We start from the raw sequence: 14,143 nt of genomic DNA on the forward strand, positions 1-14,143 counted from the left end.
GTCAAAACAAGTGCAGCTACAGCTGGAAAACCAATGATGGAAAAAAAAGCCTTATCTACACACACACTGAAACGCAGCACTGTGGAGAAGATAAGTACTGCATACTAGGCATGCAGCTGCTCTCTGAGTCACACCATTCCTCAGAAAATGATTAGATAACTCCTGGGTACTAAACCCCATAGAGAGTCTTATAAACGTCATTTCCCAGTTGTGTTGCCTAAGCGGTTACCAGATAACCCAGGTCTCAAGTCTGTGAGATTGCTCTTCTAAAGTGTTTGTCCTAGAGATGTGTGACCCATGGCTAAAATCAAAGCTGAAAGCACTAGGGTTGCATTTTTTTGAGATTTACTGTCCCTTGCTCTCATTTTTATGATGTGCACACTGATTCCGAGAGGTTCTGATTGCAAGTGCTAAAGTGCAATGTGTAATGAAATTGAAATTGGCAGCAATGTGCATTTCTGTTGTGATTGGAGCCATTGGTCACCACTCTACACACTTAAGAAGTTAGCAGTGGCTGATCCAACCTTATTTCCTGCTAACAGGCCAAACTGTTGCCTACAATAACTTGGCAATTGTTGATTTGTCCAAAGCTAAATAAATGCTCCAGGAACTTCAATACTATCAGGAGCATCTACATATAAACCTGATCACCTTTAAAGCAATCCTAACCTAATGCAATATATATATATATATATATAATCAGAATACAAAATTGCTGGTCAGTCCCCCAGCAGGATGGTTGAAATATTATTCTCTAAACAACAATATGCTACTATATGCTAGTCCTGGAGCATTTAGTACTCAACAACCATTAGAGATACACACCTGATTGACCCAAATGCAAGTAAGCAAGACAGATATCATTTATCAAGCACACAGTCTGCCACACAACACCTGGTATCAGGTTTATAATACCTGTGCTGCACTAATCTAACAATGGAAGCCGTCAGTGCAAAAGTCTGGCAGGTAAGTGGTAAGTACCCTAATCGGTAGGCATAGAACTGCAGTCTCCTGTGTCAAGGTATTAAGCAGTACTTCTGTATACTATCAGGACACAAACTCTATTTGCAAAAAGTGGGACTTATCAAGTATTTGCTCTTGCTTTCAGTTAACAATTACATTTATTCTGTGTTTAAAATTGTAAAAATGTTTAACACACACACATTGGTTTGAATTAGCTGAATACTCTGTTCTGTGAATTGCAGCCCCGATGTGTTTTCTGTAATATATAAAAGCTTCACCTTCCTGCTGCAAGAGATTGAGGGCTGAGTGTAGGAGTTTCAGTTGGCCGGTGCTTCATATCCCCGGAACAAGTTTCGCTGCCCAGTTCCATCCCAAATTTCCAAGAAGGAATTAAAAGGTGGTAATCCTTGAGGATGCTCACGTATGATGTTGAATTTGTGCTGTCCTGGCAGGGGCATAAAAACTCTATCGGCAGTTTTATGGCATGTGTTTGTGAAGGCAATAAAATAAGGCCTCTCCCTCTTGTGGATATTTTTGTAATTACAGAATAAATTAATTGATTCTCTAATGCTCTAAAGAGAACGATGCTATCAACGCCATACTCACACTATGAACTATTGTGGTCTAATCCAGCTTTTAGTAGTAATATTTCCAATAGCATTTCACTCATTAACCCAGCATCATTATCTTTTGTTGACGGCAGTGTCCAACAATTAAGTTCAATTTTGCACTACAACAGTGCCATGGGAGGATGCTGTAGATGAGGGCGTATGAGAGGAAGAAACTGCGGTATGCTCGACTAGCCACTGAAGCGGAACAGCGAGGATGGAGAGTCCGGGTTTACCCAGTGGAAGTGGGTTGTCGAGGATTTGTGGCACACTCTACAACCCGGTTTCTCAGAGACGTCGGATTCAGTGGCCAAGAGTTGCGTCGCACAGTGAAGAACTTATCTGAAGCAGCAGAGAGAAGCAGCAACTGGCTGTGGTTAAGACGGAAAGATTCTGGCTGGGGATCTCAAGCACAATAGAAAGAAAGAAACGCTGATGTACAGGTAAGTAAGCTGGGCTGAGTTGAGTGGGGGACGGAGGGGAGTGATGCTGGGACGCCAGAATCACCATCGAGCCCTCTAGGTGTCGTGGGCTAGTCGACGAAACACTGAGGATGGAAGGTGCCCACTTGAAAACCCCAGAGATGTACCCTACTTAGCTCAATCCAGACGGTTGTCATGCTGATGCGCTGGGGAGGCCGCACTATGGTTGATCCCCGGAGCCAGCATCGCAGCCGTTGTGTGTGCTGATGCGCCAGGGAGGCAAAATAAGATGATCCCTGGAGCCAGCATTACACTTCAGCCATTAACACCAGACAGAAGGATATCTACATCATCATATGAAGGAAACGTAAATGGATGGAGACACATATGGATCACATTAGTTTACTGTAAAGCTACGTCTTAGTTGGTGCTTATCTTGGCGAGAGCCGAGTTCAAATCAGCATGAAGTTTTAACATCTACTCTCGTGTAATGGAAATCTTAACTGCATTTGCTACATTCTTCCATAATTTAGTGTTCTGGGCTCTGTACTGGATCAGAAAGAAATCCGTCCAGTTTCTTTACATTCCACAAAGGTAGTTTTAGCTGCAGGGAAAGAAAAAAACACTACGGATGTAATACTGCTGCCGCCACAACATGATTTTGGCGCTGTTGTGCAGGTCTGTGCCTAAACTTAATGTATTGAGTTGTGCAGATCTACCAAGAGATGGCACTAAAGAGCATGAAGCGTTTCGTCTGCTTCGGCTCAGTGAATTTTGCGAACCAAATGATTCAGAGGCTTCACTTCCCTTCCCACCATCACTATTGCACAAATGGTTGAGTGATTGGATGAAAGTGGGGGTACAACCGGTTCTACTATACATACACAACTAAGACACCCACTTTCTTAGTGTGATCAAGAAGACTGCAGTCTGTAACAAATGTTACTTTGAATAGCACGCCCATTTATCATACCAACACTACATACTGCAATTCTATTATTTTACCACACAAGGAAGCCCCGCCAAAGCAGGGCATCAAAAAATTAGTTGAAACTCATAAATGTTCCTCTCCACGGAAATCTTTAGTAAAAGGCGAAAGATTTATGCGATCTGAAGAGAAACCAGAGTATATTAACATTTGTTAGTGCAGAAGGCAACCTACTCATATTGCTATTGTAACAAGGGACGGTTATTATTTTTGTTTGTTTTAAACGAGCATTTTAACGTCTAATTCTTGAGAAAAACAACCAAAACAGTATACAAGTACTGTATGTTGACATTTAGATTTAAATATGATATTTTAAAAGCATGCATTTCATAAGAGGAAGTTAGATTCTGCCAGAGTGCATTCTGGGTATGCAAATGTGATTCACCCCTGCAGCGCCGTTCCACCCAACAGTATTGCTCAACCCAAGGTATTTCTTCTCCAAGTTACCAAAATACGTTTTACTATCAGATCGCTGTATTTTATGGAGTATGGAGGACTATCCGTGGCAATATTAAAAATAAATACATAGAGAAATAAATAAATGAATAAATAAATGTTGAAATAAATAAATGAATAAATTCTATCTGGGCCACCACCCTCCTTTTACATCTGCTTGTCGCTAAACCAAACAGATTTGCTCTTCCGCACATCAGTACAAGAGTACAGTAAGTAAAATCAGAAACGTGCGTCTGTAATACCATAAAAACCTGGCACCCTTCTTAAAAACTATTTTAAGCCAAATTGGACACTACCCCTGCAATATAACAGTATATGCGCAGTAAAACCTTGAGTATTCTCACACTTGTTATCCAAACAGACCCTTGTAAACCTGTCCTGTTGTGTGCAGTGCTTTCCTGCACAGTTGTATTTTTGTCCTTGACTGGTAAAGTCATATAAAACGATTTCGCAGTAGTAATTCAATTATCAGTGTATCCTCATATAATATACAAGTGGCTGTGACCTGTATGTGGAAAGCTCAACTGTCACAAGCTGGATTTAAAGGGTTGCGGACAGTGGTCTAAAACGTTTACACTCCGGATTCAGCTCTCCAGCACTGTCACTCTGCACCTTAATGATGAGGACTAGACCAAAAACGGCATCCAGTCCCACCTAATGAGCGCACCCACCCAATGTAAACTAAAGCACACTATACGCGGTACTGCTGTTTAAACATACCACCACAAACAAGACAGCGTGTAACCCGAGACCCTTCCTTTGCATAGAGATCTAGCATTTGGGAAACACCACAAAACAAACATCTCTCATGTTTCATCCCTCGTTCTTCGCCTTGGACTAATCAAAACACGACAGAAGGCTTTTGACGTGGCATTTCGCCTCTCCCGAGCCGGAGCGCCCATCTTTCCAAGTACGGCGGTTCAGCCGGAGCGGTGTCGTTTCGAACCACTCTTCATTTCTCTGTCGCTGAAGGAAGATGTGGCAACTATTTATTTTCGCCGGCCTATTCCAGAGCATTTCGCTTTATGAAATAGACCAAAAGAAAATTGAAGGCTTGGCCAGGGGAAAAGTCGAGGTAAGCGAATTCCTTCAAAAAGTGCAATGTATTTTCAAGTTAAAAGCAGAGTTTTTCTTTCATAGTTGACGAGGGGTATTTTCTTCAGGGCCGTTGTTAAAAAGAGGACCAATCGCGTGTAACTTGCACAACACACAAGTCCTGACTTAATTAGCGACACGGTATATTGAGTATTTGTTTTATATTTTTATTTTAAATAATGTAATACTTTTGGCTAAACCTTTTTGTCACTGCTTACTGTTTGGTTTGTATACAAACTTTGAAACAGTGTGTAATATTACTATGCAATTTTACCTTTGTCACATATCGAAGTTCACGGGTTTATAATGTTGTGGTACTGTATATTGTATTTTTCAACGCGTCATTATAACCGTAAAGTAATTCTGGACCTTTTCGTTACCAATACACCCTTTATTTGTTTTTTTTCTTGCCAAAACAACAGCGGTTGGAGGCTGCATATTAGCTCAGTAATGTACCGTATGTCTGTGTAACATACTGTAGACTCCAGCAAAATGTAACCAGGTTGAAATTCCTAACATTTTCAAAGATAATACAAACAAAGACCCAATGTTGCACCTCCCTTTGTTGTTAAAACCTGGGTCCTGTCGTCATAAAAAACAACCAAGCAAACCACCATCTCCCTGTCTCCAGAATCTGATTTGAATTAGTTTTGCATCGCACTAATACCGAGCAAGCTGGTGCACATTTTGAATACACTACGCTCTCCAATTTAAAGAAACCAGGCTTCAGTTCTGTGTCATCACTGACATATAATAGCAATACAGTCCCAGTCTGGCCCTGAGAGAAGGATATCAACTTGCCTTGCACCCAGCCTTAGTTAAAGTGTGTTACTAATTAAACCAGCAAACATGTTCATGCAAAACCTGCTCTGAATTGGTTAAGACTGAAGTCTGCTTTCCTTCCATGATTGCCAGGATATATTCTAGCAGGTAATCAGTGAAATCCCTGGAACTGAGGAGGATAACTTGCTTCTGTATTGCTTATAATCAGTTCAGAGCATATGACATATTAAGGGTCCATTTGTAAAGGTTGTCAAAGGGAATGTTTTTAAAGATCATTTCTAGGAAACCCGGTAACAATTCTAAGAAACTTGATCCCAGGGGGATATAGATTGATCTAATAAGTCAAGTAGACAAGCCTATCGGATAGTGCCTTCATCACTGTACACCGTATCATTTTTGATTCAGTGTTTTTGAAATTTATGAATGATTAGAGAACAGATAAGTAACGGAGACTGGAATGAAATGCCATAGAATGGTATCCTATGGTAATCATTTTAATGCATGAATAAGCTGTTGAAAATGCTGCAGACTTTAATGAGCTTCTGTCTGAAATGTGAATCGCAGCACCAAGTCTCACCACAACCTCTTGTATCCCTACAGACCTGCGGAGGATGACAGCTGAACCGGCTCAGGGAGGTACAGGCTATTATTATTATTATTATTATTATTATTATTATTATTATTATTGTCTCCCGTCTATCTTTCCATATGGTTGTACAGGATCCGCATTGTAGACTGTTTGCAGTAGCCTGCTCTAACTCTTCATATCCGGCTGTACGCACTACTCCCCAGATTTTGTTTTAATGGTTAGGTGGAAAAGTGTGGAATGTCTCTATGCCCTGACTCTATTATACACTGAGGCACAGTGTATCTGACTTTGTTATGAATTGCGTCCGTCTACAGTTGTATTTGTTCTGCTGTCTACACTCAAACCTGCATCTCTTTTTCAATCAAAGGTCGGTCTCACCGACTCCATCCCAACCGGGCCAGCTGCAGTGAACTGAGCTGTTTTATACACAAGAGGGCATTTCATTAATAGCAAGGCATCTGTAGACAATATTGATGCTTATCATGCTGTTTAGAAATGCACTTCAACCTTCAGGTGAACAGAGCGTAGGGAGCATTCAGGGGATTGCACCTTATGCTGAAGCAAGATGTGGGGGGGAGCTTACAGCTGTACTGAACAAAGATGCTTGGGGATTTAAAGACCACAAGTGAATTAATACCTAGTTGTTCCTTCTCTCCATTCTCTGCAGGTGAAGGCCTTTGTTACACAGGACATCCCTCTTTAGTATCCTTTCAAAAGCAGTCCACTCTAATGTATGGTAACTCTCTCTCAGTGAGTGAGTGTGGATACACAGAGCAGAGACCTGTTCGGGTCCGATTTTTATGACCCTCTTCCGACCCGGACCTGCTGCTATAGGGCCCGACCCGAACCTGAGTTTATACAATAGTCTATATACAGCGTGGTAGCTTTCTCTAGTGGTCTGGATATATTTTGACATTGTAACATATTAAGAACATAAGAAGAACATAAGAAAGTTTACAAACGAGAGGAGGCCATTCAGCCCATCTTGCTCATTTGGTTGTTAGTAGCTTATTGATCCCAGAATCTCATCAAGCAGCTTCTTGAAGGATCCCAGGGTGTCAGCTTCAACAACATTACTGGGGAGTTGGTTCCAGACCCTCACAATTCTCTGTGTAAAAAAGTGCCGCCTATTTTCTGTTCTGAATGCCCCTTTATCTAATCTCCATTTGTGACCCCTGGTCCTTGTTTCTTTTTTCAGGTCAAATAAGTCCCCTGGGTTGACATTGTCTATACCTTTTAGGATTTTGAATGTTTGAATCAGATCGCCACGTAGTCTTCTTTGTTCAAGACTATTTTTATTTTTTGTTCTTCTTTGTTCAAGACTATCTCTACTATAAAATACCTGTCTATTCCTTTCATGCCACCAGTTGAAAGGCAGCTACACCTGTGCTTTCGCAGACATATCAAAGTTTTGTGGCTGTCGTACACAAAAACATAATGACAGGAATCCAGTTGCATGTTCATTATTTTCATTCTCTAACACAGAGTGACAGTGAGTGTGCATGTCCCCACTCAGACTGCACCACTGTAAAGCATGAGTAAGGACAAGTAGGAGGAGTGTCTCAATTAACTGAAATCAAAACTGACATCACAGGAATAATATATTAAACGCATTAGCTTACCTTAGAAAGGCACCTGCAGTTTTGTTGTGGGGTTGTTAACATGGTTGCTGTTAACTCTACAGTGTGAACCGACTGTTATGAAGAGACTTCTGCAAGTGAGGATTCCAGTTTCTGGAACGACAGAGGAATCAAAAGTTAAAGGTTAAAGTTCAGAAGACATTTGCAGTATAATGTTGCCTTATCACTTAAGGTTGCCTTAAGGTTTCAGCATTTATTGTATATATTGATAATTGGGTAGGTTAAATAGATAAAAGTAAAAATATCGGAGACAACACAATTTGCAACCATTGGCAACCAGGCATCTCTCTCTGGAGATCCCCTAATTCATGAAGCCATTTGAGTCCAGTGTTTCAGCGACACTCCCATCTAGTCATAGAATGGGTTGGACAGCCTAACCCAATCCTGTTGAGTGTTGGGGTGTCATGAGAATAGGTTAACCACCACCAGCCACTGTGAATGAGATCATTAAAATAAACCCCTGTATCTGCTGTGTGACACTCTGTTCCAGTGCAGGTCTGTCTACCTACTCCTTAACTGCTGATTTAAAGTCACAACCTCGTGATGAAACACCTCCCTGGAGCTGACCCGGAGCTGGTCCTTCTCAACCATTACTATGAAGAGTTGGATGTAAGTATAGCGCTTTACATGTCATGCTGTATATATTATGCTTTGCATATGCTTATTATTTCTTATTAAGGGTTTTTCTGCAGATGTATCCACTGAGAGCAGAACACCTCATTCACAGTGGTGTCTTGTGTTTCTATTTCAATAGTAATTCATATTTGTGTCCAGTATACTTTGGTATAATGACCCTGGATGTCTCATTCCATATGTCTGCCGGCAAGAGGATTGTGGAACATATTATAATTGCAAAAGTAATTTGCTGTCACTATATTACATGACTTCTTACAACAATAAGACAGACAGTGAGGTATGTTAAAACCACTGCAGAGCAAGACTGAGTGCCTAACTGCTGTGTTTTTCAGCGGATCCTTTTAAACGATATGACCCGTAAAGAGATCAACGAGCTGCTGGTCTCGCTGGGCTTCTACAAGAAGGCAGACCCGGATGACCCGGTCCCATACGAGTTCCGCTACGCCCCTGCAAAGGACAGTCCCTGGGACAAGCAGGAGCCCGACCCAGCCAGCACTGAGCAGAACCAGGGAGCAGACAGGGAACCGACCGGGGAACCACTGGAGACAGAACCAGAGACCCAATCACCAGAGACCCAGCAACACGACCCTCAAGCAAAGCACGCAGACCTATAAGCAAGAGCAGCATTCAGGAATCCATCTGTTCCTGTCATTACAGAGGTGGCTTCGGTTCACAGAACACCCCTCTTGTGGCGTAGTAGTTGACCATGAAACAAAAACAAACCTGTGTACAGTTAATCCTTTTTTAAAAACTGGACATTTTGTTGGAAAAATAAGTACAAGATTGTCCGCAAGACCATGTAAGATGGTGTAGCACAGCTGTGTACATATAGTTCCATCTGACTGGAAAAACATTTACGCTGGCCAATGATGCTTTCTAGTGGGTTGTGAAAGATTGGTGGCATCTTTAGAGACATGATTAGGTTTAGCTGCACTCCATATGAGAGGAGTACTACTCTATCTTCCTAGGACTGGCATCCTAAAAGCTTTCTAAGAACTAGGGCCATTAGGGATTATTTTTCCACTTGTCCCCTAGTATCAGTTTATATCCTGAGGTGTGTATACTAGACCAGTAGTTTAATTTTTAGATATCGGTGAGCAGTTTTATTCACAGGCTGAATCACACACACACCTCCCAGTTGTAAGTGAATATTTTGAATCCCCAACTTAATATGTTTAGCACTTAAGTAACTTCACAGAGCATGTCCATCCTCATATTCCTCCTGTAACTCTTCAACACACCAATAAAGTGCGGTCATAACATGTTGCAAACGTGATTGAAGGGAATAGCAATTGCATGCTTTAAATAGTTGTGGATTATGCATTATTCAGATAGGGTGGGTATAAGTGGAGATGTGACTCAAGACAGACTTGAACCCAGGACTTCTGTTGCACAGCATACCTTCACTGTAAAGAAGTCTTCAGAAATCTAAGCTAATGGGGGAGAGAAGTGAAGCTTCTTTAGAAAAATTAAATCAAGGGGCTCCCCTTACAAACCTGGACCACTGAATTAGTATGTATACTCATAGGACTGGCTTCAGTTACATACGGCAGGATTGATGTTGTAGAGCCCATTCATTCATGATAGCTGTCACAAAAATATTTTGTTCTGTATGGGGTTTAAAATGTTTGTTTTTTATAATACACTGTTTTGCTTTGTCTCTCTTGTGTCTCCCTGGTCTGGCGCCCCCTGCCTGCAGCTGAACAGAGTGATGCCCTGAGCTGAAAGTCTTTGGCTGGCTGAGGGCTGATGTGTAGCGTTCACAATGGCAGGGGGAATTGAGCCTGGGGAGAGATACTGGAGCAGAGTGGCCACTTCAGACTCTGGATGGAATAAATCCTGTAACTGTTACTCTGTGTCTGCTCGTCATTTTATAGACATGCACAATGATCTTCTCATTGTTAGCACTCTGTCATAACTGCCCATTCCAAACATAAAATAAAAGCAAAGAACCAAAATACCTTCAACAGCAGGGAAGGGGGACTAGTGATAATATTACTAGGGATGAAAAGGCACTAATGAGGCAGTAGTAGACCGTTTTAAAATAGAGCTTTATTTCTGAAGTCACATTATTAATACGTGTTTAATAAAACCGTGTTTCAGAACGTGTTCTAGTCTTTATCTACAAGATGCGAGGCTGGAAGCAGATGGCAGGTGAGGGGTGGCTTTGGTCTGGTCCAATCTCCAAAGGTGAAGCCTTCCTGAAATAATCCTGTAGCCAATGAGGGGCGATTCCTTTCCCAACTCCTTTAGAAAGCAACCAAATCAATGGAGAGAATAACTTTGAATAAGAATGAATAGGAGATGTTGGCCCCACTTTAGTGAAAGCAACACGCACTATACCAATAAATGTTAATTATTCTGTTATGACTCTGAAAACATTAACCCAAAGATTTGTCTACTTGCATTTTTATTAACAATGCAGGGGCATATTCCTTTCACAAAAATAGTGCCAATTTCTTACTGGAGTAAACTGAAATTTTGCAAAATCAAAAATAAAATATATATATGTTATCTAGGGGTTCTCCAACCACTATGAATAACTCAATATGGCATATGACAGAAACATCTATAAATGTACCTTAAAAGCTTATTTGCAAATTAAAATGTAGGTTTGTTATTGTGTTGTATTAAAAATGTGATATACAATGCAGAAGTTCCAAGCGGTTCCTTCAGGGTGTAATACAGGATAAAAATGATAAGTATTCCTCTCTGAATTTGCACATGCTTTAAAAATGAGGGTTCAAGAAAAAACATTTGAAATATGAGGCTCAACATTTACAGCTTTTTATATCAGGGCAGTCGATGATTCAGATTAGGCAGTTCTGGGTCTCCAGGTAACAAGATTAAACATCCCAGCCTGGAATATTTCTACCAGTATATTACAACCCTAACTTACAACTTACTTGAGACACATGACAGGCATACAGGATCAGTTGCATCACTAATCAAATAAAAACGGTTCATTCTGGACTAATACTAGTGATTGTGTCATAGCTATATTGAAACATGTGAATTATTTTAAGCAGTTGACAATCTTGGGTTTTAAATTCAGGATACTAATCAAAAAATGGATACACATACCTATCAGAAAATAGGCAGGTGTATATTAGAAATCACTAAACTTTTTCTTTTTTTTTTTTTTAAGCAGTGTAACAACTTTAATAGTATTCAATATACTTTTTTTTTTAATGCAACTACAAATATGATTAATTATGAAATCAAAGCAGATTTTGGGGTCGGCCAAGAACTAGGAACTTTTCTTCACTGTAAGGGGTCTATCAGTGGTAAGACAGAGTGTAGTGTAGGAGTGGGGCTCCAGGAATCTCTTTAGCCATTATAATAGGATCACAGTTATGATCACACATTGAATACAATCTGATCTGCATACAAAACCGGTCATGACTGTTATAAACAAGTGTCAATATATATAAAACAATATTTTATATATATATATATATATTATATATATAATATATATATATATATATATATATATATATATATATATATATATATATATATATATATATAATTAGCTCAAAGAGCCAGCTATATATATACACACACACACACATACACATACACAAACACCAAAATAAAAAACACCTATTTATACAGAGCTATTCTACTGGCAGTCTTTTGCGTGCAGTCCGTGTACACAAAATTGATAAAAGCCTGAGGTGGGGCTCCAGCCTGCCTACCAGGCCCATCCAGGTCACGCCAACCCAGGGGCATTATGGGAGTGATCATCTAGACAAGAAAAGACTGGATTTGCGATATCCATTCTCTGTGTAGAAAGATTCAAATTGAGCTAAACAGTGGCCTAATACTTCCATACTTTAAGATCATTTATATAGGTTATGAAAAGATTATCTCTTAACAGTGCAAGTGAAGTATTGAGACCCACAGCTTAGACTGATATAATTTAAGCCATTTTAAGGTTTTTTTTCCCGCTCTTTTAACTGCATCTTTTGATAGACATTTCTGGATTCAGAGAGATCAATAGTTTGAAGTCTTAACAAATAAAATCGCCTTTGAAATCTACATTAAAAAAAAAACCTGTTACACACACACACACACACACAAAAGCCAAGACACAAGATATGCCGCTTGCGAGCAGACTGGAGCCAAAAATCTACTTGTGTCACAATAACGTTACTGAAAAAATAATACAGAGAAAATATACTTTCCTTATCAGTGCTTATAGTTTTCTTTAAATAAAAAACAACAAAAACAATTCAAGTAAACGTGTGTTTTAAAAGCATGCAGAGTTATGGTAAAATGACATTATACTGAGCATTCTGTACCTGGAGTGGAGCTAAAAACATTGCATCTTACTGTCAGCACAGGTGCATTACGAGAGGTGAGTTTCAATGGGAGTAATGGGGAGACAGAAGTGGGGATTACCTGAAAACAGGTAGATTACAAGGCAGCTTGTCAAAGTTCTAATAAATCGTTCTATTAAACTGCCATTCCTGAATGCAAGCCTCACATTCGAAGGCTTGAAGAAACACATCATGGCGAAAACGGAATTTGTGATTTACCATTTCAGACCTTTTAATTATTACATACGGATAACCCTTTCGCTGCCTGTGCTTCCTTGGGGTCAGTCAACTGCAAAATCAGCATTTTGGGTTCAAATAAGTAACTGCCTTTTCTAAAAATAATAATAATAATAATAATAATAATAATCAAAATCGCCTTCATATATTTAAATCTCCTGCATATTAACCAACCAGCTGCTGCCTCAAATGACAAATGAAGAAGTCACCCAGACTTATCATTAGATGGACCCACATGTTCTGTTTGAACCTGGATCCCAAGGAAATTGACCTGAACAAGTTATGAGGAAGTTCTTGAAAGGTTTAAGATAGCTGTACTACATATTGCTTCCAAAACCCTGTTTGCATGATGTGTGTAGCTTTCCTCATCTACATGAGGAACAGCAACACACCAGTGTGAAGTGTGTTAGTTTCATACTGTAGCACGTTACCAGGTTAAATAGTCTTCTATATGCAACAGGTGAGGTAGGGGTGGTTATTGTATTGTGAGTTACAGGAGGCCATTACCTGGAAAAGGTATACTGTACAGCAGTGCTGCCCAAACCCGGTCCTGGAGAGCCCCGGTCCTGGAGAGCCCCGGTCCTGGAGAGCCCCTATCCAGCAGGTTTTATAGGTAACCTTTAATCATCAATTTCTTAACACCTGGAACAATTTCACTGTGATCAATTAAGAAGGTGGTTTATTAAATGAAGTCATTTAGAGATCATTTGGTACAAAAAAATGAACTACCCTTTTCAGCCCTCAATGGCCTGGATTACATGCTGGGAAAATGTCATGACTTATCTGTCTACTGTCATGACTTATTGAAGGTGGTACGGCTGAATTATAATTTTAGATCGTTTTGGTTTGTTTAATTTAACAATTCCTGCTTTGAAACTTCATGTTGAATTTGATTTTTGTATAATGTATTACATTTGTATTCAAACATAAACTAAACATAAACCAACACTAACTAAATTGTAATCCAGACCGTACCACCTTAAATAAGTCATGACAGTAAACAAGTCATGACATTTTCTCAGCATGTAAACTGGCCCAATGACCAGAGTTCCCTTAATTGAACAAGTTATTTGCTTAATTGATCAATAACTTCCCTATGTTTCCAGTCTTTAGAAATTAGCGATTTAGGGTGACCTACAAAACTTACTGGATAGGGGCTCTCCAGGACCATGTTTGGGCAGCACTGCTGTACAGGAATACTACCAAACGCCTTCAAATCCATTTCTTTAAGCCTTAGCAACAGGATCACTGGTGATTTTGTTTTGTGTCGTTGATTCTGTATATTTTGAGTACATCACTATAGATTTCAACATGTAAACAGCTGCTCCTTAGTAACACTTCCTGTTAAGCCATACGCTTCCAGGAAGCAGCGGCCTAACAATCTGCACATCAAAACGG

General features: G+C 39.9%; 1 long non-coding RNA gene, 1 other non-coding gene and 1 pseudogene across 2 annotated transcripts; 1 reads left to right on the forward strand and 2 right to left on the reverse strand.

Annotated features, from left to right (window-relative positions):
- Nucleotides 1-2,554: 2,554 nt before the first annotated feature.
- LOC131736679 (uncharacterized) lies at nucleotides 2,555-14,137 on the reverse strand. Its single transcript, XR_009328286.1, has 3 exons — nucleotides 13,253-14,137; nucleotides 7,527-7,637; nucleotides 2,555-2,597 (listed from the first exon to the last, which is right to left on the reverse strand). It is a non-coding gene; the product is annotated as an uncharacterized LOC131736679 (long non-coding RNA).
- Nucleotides 3,009-3,123, reverse strand: LOC117969784 (U5 spliceosomal RNA). Its single transcript, XR_004662673.2, has one exon. It is a non-coding gene; the product is annotated as a U5 spliceosomal RNA (small nuclear RNA).
- On the forward strand, nucleotides 4,043-10,249 carry LOC117428424 (selenoprotein M-like; annotated as a pseudogene).
- Nucleotides 14,138-14,143: the final 6 nt, after the last annotated feature.

This window comes from Acipenser ruthenus, unplaced genomic scaffold, assembly GCF_902713425.1.
Source record: "Acipenser ruthenus unplaced genomic scaffold, fAciRut3.2 maternal haplotype, whole genome shotgun sequence".
In the NCBI taxonomy this organism is placed as follows: Eukaryota; Metazoa; Chordata; class Actinopteri; order Acipenseriformes; family Acipenseridae; genus Acipenser; species Acipenser ruthenus.